General features: G+C 34.9%; 1 non-coding gene across 1 annotated transcript; it reads left to right on the forward strand.

The window, feature by feature from the left end:
* Positions 1–72, forward strand: TRNAP-UGG. The gene has a single exon. It is a non-coding gene; the product is annotated as a tRNA-Pro (tRNA).
* The last annotated feature ends 5,787 nt before the right edge of the window (positions 73–5,859 follow it).

The following is a 5,859-nucleotide window of genomic DNA, read 5'->3' on the forward strand; positions in this document are numbered from 1 at the left end:
GGGCATTTGGTCTAGTGGTATGATTCTCGCTTTGGGTGCGAGAGGTCCCGAGTTCGATTCTCGGAATGCCCCCATCTCTTTTCAAATTTTTTTCAATCTCTCAAAGGCTGAGATTCATCAGTAAGATCCCACGAGTCACCTGCATTTTACATTTTTGTCTATGGATATGCTACATTTAGTAGTCATATACATCTAGTGGTCATTTTCCATTTTTGCTTAGCATTCTAGAGTAGTGTCAGTTTGCTAAGATCTCATATACTCCAGTTTCGCCACTTCTAATTGGTATGGGTACACCTTTTCTTGTAACTGAATGCAGTCTAGGGTGGTCTATATTAACAAGGCCTGTTGTATCAGACTATTGCTTGATTAATTGAATCTGGAAGCTTAATGTTTTTATTCTCCATGATGAAGGAATTTATCCCAAAAATACATAATTGAATGGACCAGACCTTGACAGATTTGCAAATTCTTACATTTTAGTAACTTTTTTGTTTTCCAGTTGATCTTTCTTTGGCTCTGCAGATCATTTTTGTACTTGCTAAATATGTCTTTGGAGTTGATAGTTGGAGCTCTGCTCAGGGCAGTAGTGTCAGAATTACTGAAAGCAGTTATTCTGGCAAAAGCTAAAGCTACCAGTTTCAAACCCTACTTGGGAGAAACTCACAATCACACTAGAATCAGTAATTCCCAAAGCTGAAGAGATCAAACGTTTAGATGATGATGAATGAATAAGAACCGATTGTCAGAAAGGACCAGACCTTGACAGATTGATAATGTTACTAAGGGAAGGGAAAATCCTAGTAGAAAAATGTTCAGCAGTACAATCATGGAATTATATTGCTTTAAAGGACTGGGAAGATACAAAAATTGGATAATGGCTTGATTCAGATTCCTTCAGTTGGATGCACAGTTAGCTATTTGGTTCATGTCGAAAAGATCTTGGGTAAAGTTAAAGACCAAGTTCAGTTTCCCATGGGGCATTGTCTCCGATCTTTGGCACATGTTCCATAATTTACTGTCATGCAATTTGTCATCCAATATTCTTTCTGCGAAACGCAAGTGTCTTACCTTTCATACTAGTTATAACTCAATAATCAATCGCTTCTAAGACTTCTATAAATTGGCTTCTCATATTCAAAGGACAGAGAGAGCGACGGATGGATTCCATTTCAAATTAATAAGGGTATTTCGTAATTTATTAAGCGGCTCTTGAGTTTTATCACCATCTGCATGTTTTAAGATATTGGAGAAAACTGAAGATTGGAGAAACCATATTAAATTTGATTATGATGAGATTAGGTAAAGACGATAAATCACAAATTTGAAAACCGGATGTGGTTCAGGCTTTGAAAAAAACTATAACACATCTTAAAGTGGTGTAGCCTCTTATGAACAGAGGCAGTCATGTGCGAACTTAATCACAGGGCCTTCTTACGTTCAATTTCCTTTACGCGACAATTTCAAATAGCTTTGAGAAAATGAAACCAAGACAATTAATATATATATATATAACTAGCATAAACATGACAAGTTCTTTACAATTATATAAGCATTGTTTTTTATACATATTGTCTAGTTCAACACAAAAAAATGGTCCAAAAAAAGATTGTCGATTAGTTTTGAGTATTTACTGTCCGTATTTTTGTAAATGACTTCAAGTTCTCCCATCTGTGAGTTAGTTAACCAGAATCTTTGTACCTGAAAGACATAAAGAACTAAAGTTGTTAGCAAACCAAAAATACAAATGGAAGATTTAAGAAGATTAATATCAAATTCTAAGTTTCTAAGATATTTCACAACAGAAATAATTGTATCATTTAATCCTATCTTTGCTTATCAATTGTATCATTTAATCCTAGTCTTTCTCGTAGTTCAATCCAAAGTCTCATGTTAACATTGTGTGCTTCATTATTCTCATGCTTACCAAGAGTTTGGCTAAAATGAATCCAATTATTATACCCTTCATTTGATAAAGCATATGTACAAGAATCATTTTTAAACAATTTACGGCAAAAAATCTTTGCTATCATGTTCTTCACCATTGGGCTTAATTTATGTGCTTGAGAAAAGGCCTTGGCCTGACCCTGTGCACCGCACCTTCTGCAGACCCTTAGGCACGGCTCTGCTTATGAAAATCTAGGTTTTGTAATTTGAGCTGTGAGTATCTTTCTTTATCTGTTTCGACAAATTTTTATATTTTGATTCGATGAGTAAAAAACTGAGACTAGATGATCATATGTTGATATCTGAATTTCTGATTTATTAGTGGTGCAACTGAGAAGTCTCCTAAACGGTGGTGAAGAATTGAAATAGATTCCAATGCAAAACACAATTTGTTATGACACTGGCAATATCTAAAGCACAAGGCTTATGTAGGAGAACTTGTGTCGGGCTAAGCCGGAAGCGAACTCAAAAGCAATATCCACTATAAAGGATACTGGGTTTGCATAACTTAATAACTGCCCTTAAAAACAGAACTAGTCATAAAAATCCAAGGTGACCAAACTTGTGGTACAAAAACCCCGTTCAAATGTTAAGATCCATTAAAACTCCATCTTAAACAAAATTGATACAAAAACTCCAAATTTTCAAAAATTGATACAAAAACTTCAAATTTCAAAATTGGTTTCATCAAATTCTTTGGGGTCTAGGCCGGAAGATGGCGTCATTGAGGAATGCGACTTTTCCCCCCCTCTCTCTCTCCACTTTTTCAGAGAAAAAAAGAAAAAACTCAACTTCATCATCTTGCTCAGATCCAGCCTATTTGGGCTAGATCTGAGCAAGGATCTTCTTCTTTTTATGTTTTACTTTTAGAATAACAAGGTTCTTTCCTATTAGGGTTTTAATTTGGCTTTGTTTGCCTTCTTTTTCTTTACCTTCGTGGTAATTTTTGTCTTCACCTTTAGGGTGATTTTTATCTTCATCTTCATAGTGATTCTATTTTATTTTAATGGTTAATTGATCTTGATTATATGTTTGTTCGAGTGCGTCACCAGATTCACGTTAATCTCGATTCGCTGGTCAACAAATTTGCAAATTACTCCTATACCATTGGAGCATTACTTCAAGAGGAAGACGATTTATCAAATGGTCCATAAATATTATGAAGGACATATTCTCTCCGATTCAATCGGTTCTCACATACTTGTATTAGGTCAGTATTTAGAGATCCTTGTCTTTTCCTTGTCGGAATTTTCAATCATGTACCGCTACAAGCATGTTGTTTCTTGTTACTTTTTGAATTCGATGTACTTGAGATCCATGTAATCATGATTTCCAATGAAAATCGAATTACCAAAAACAGAGAAAAGAAAAAATTCTTTGGGATTTTTGTGTTACTTTTGTTTTTTGGGGATTTTTGTGTTACTTTTATTTTGATGGGTGTTTTTTTTGATGGATAGTGATACCTTTGGGATTATAACTCGCGGACCACTTAAACAATTACTATTGGGCACTTCTCTTCCTTCGCTTGTCTTTGCTTCTTCTGTATGTAGGCCACGTCACTTGAAAACCAAAGGTCTCTAATCTGTAGCCGTGTATATCATCTGGTCCCAATGCCTGATTTTAAGCCCATCAAAAATTAGTATATTACCCTCTACGGCTCTACCTAACTCGAACACCCCCTTTTTTTTTTTTGAAGTAGACTCGAACACCCTAAAACAATGTTATAACCCTTGTCATTTGAATATCTTCCATGTTCCGGCATGCATTTTTTTCATCCATTCCAGCAATTTTTTGGTGCACTGTTTTGAGTGTTGGTTAGAGGATTCACACAAGCGTGTTGCGCCTATCACTCTCTAACAACATAATAAAACGCTTCTAAGGCTTCTTATATAATGTGGCTTCTGCTGCTCTCTATTTCAAGAACAATAGGGAGAGTAATTAATGGATTATATTTCAAATAAGGTTGTTCTATAATTCACCCTGCCGTTATTAAGTATTCAGTGTCTCTTATTTTCTATCTTACTTTAGATATTGGAGAAAACTGGAAAAATGGACAGTCATTAGGCATACTGACGGCGGTCATGAGATCATGTCAACTCAGGAGATCACTTTTCCAGCAAAAGATTTGACAAATAACAAGTAAATATAACAAGTAAATAAACTATAAAATAATCAAAACACGGTAATTAAGGAGGGATGGAGCCTAGTTAGCAATTCGGGATTCGGCAAACGTACGGAACGGCAAACGTACGAGTATTATACGGTTTTGTAAAATCCAGATTCGGTTCAAAATTCGGTCAACGGGACGTGATTCGTTGTTAATTCGGAACGGCATACGTACGTGTATAATTCGATTTATAAATGTGAGTTCGGCTCTGAAAATTCGGTATCTATATATAACAAATAATTTGTATTTATAAGGTCATACACCAATTTTTATGCATATGTGTGAGTTATTTAACGAAAAAATAAACTCAATATGATGATATTAATAATATATACAACATTAGTTATCCAAGAGGACGTCGTATGGTGGTTTAGATGCTTGGTTAGTGAGTTTGAGATCTCTCTCACCTTCACCTTCAAATCTCTTCAGTCGTTTTTGTTTCATAAAAATTACAACACGTCTAATATTCGGTCGTGTATGCTCGGGAGGCAGTAAAGCCCAAAAAGTGGAGTCTTTGAAAAATAAAGGGTAAAGAATTTATGGCGAATTAAGCGGACGTATCGTTCGGGATACGTAAAATTCGTGAACGATTCACGAATAATCCGAAAATGCCACATAATACGCGACTTGGGTTCGGAGTTACAAACGTACGCGAATAAAAACGGTAAAATTTGTGATACGGAAAAATTCGCGAGATTCGCGAATCATTCGCGAACTTAACTAGGGGATGGAGATAATATCTTTTAGGTGAGAGTTGCTTTTCTTTTTTATCTATTTTCTTTTCAAATGTCACTTGTATTATGATAAGTTTTTAATTACTTGAGGATTTTCGGCTTTCAATTTAAAGCATAACATTAAGCATTTGCAAAGAACTCGAGCAGAACTCAACTAATTCTCCATTTGAGGTGGTGTCACCCAAGACTACTGATTTCATTTGTGATTCTTGATTAATGGGTTTGTTCCACGTAAATTATATATTTTATTTATCAGATAGAATATTTATTTGGGATACCTCCACAAATTAGGGATATATTTTATTATCGTTCCGGTATTATTTTACAAAAAAAACCTATATTTATTTGGGATTCCTCCATAAATTGGAGATACTTTTTATTATGGTCGGTATTAGTTTTCACTACCGGCAGTGCTAAAAAGTATCTCCAAATCCGTGGAGATATTTCCAAATTTCTCCACCTTCAAGAAGAGTCTAATCATTATCACTTTCTCATGAACCTATTCAATTTTATTATAATGATTCACCAGAGAGTTATATTTCATCGATTTGAATATAGTGCAACCGTAAACCCATTCTATGAAATAATGCGGGTTTTATTTCATTTAGACCTATCATGACTGAATAGTCTTGCCTCCGTCCATAATAAAAGGATGTGGAAGCTATAGTTTTTAAATGGTTTTATTGTGTCAGGGTATTTCCCAGAAAAGAGATTATTGTTTTTTATTCTAGTTTTTCTTTCTTCTAGGTAGTTATAAATCCACCATGACTGTTTAATTTGAATGAATGATAAGTCGATTGTCATAGTTTGGTCTCATTACATACTTGAGGTTGTGTTAGAGCATTGCTCGGTCGAACTCGCATGCGTTGCTATCTCAAACATGTTTGTCAATGTTAGTGATCAAAATTATAAGTCTTGATTACTAGTCTATTATAGCTAAGTTTCGGACTATGATAGAAAGTGTAGTTGAGCTCAAGGACTTCATGGCGATTCATCGTACAAGTAGAAGAACTA

This window comes from Papaver somniferum, chromosome 11, assembly GCF_003573695.1.
Source record: "Papaver somniferum cultivar HN1 chromosome 11, ASM357369v1, whole genome shotgun sequence".
NCBI lineage: Eukaryota > Viridiplantae > Streptophyta > Magnoliopsida > Ranunculales > Papaveraceae > Papaver > Papaver somniferum.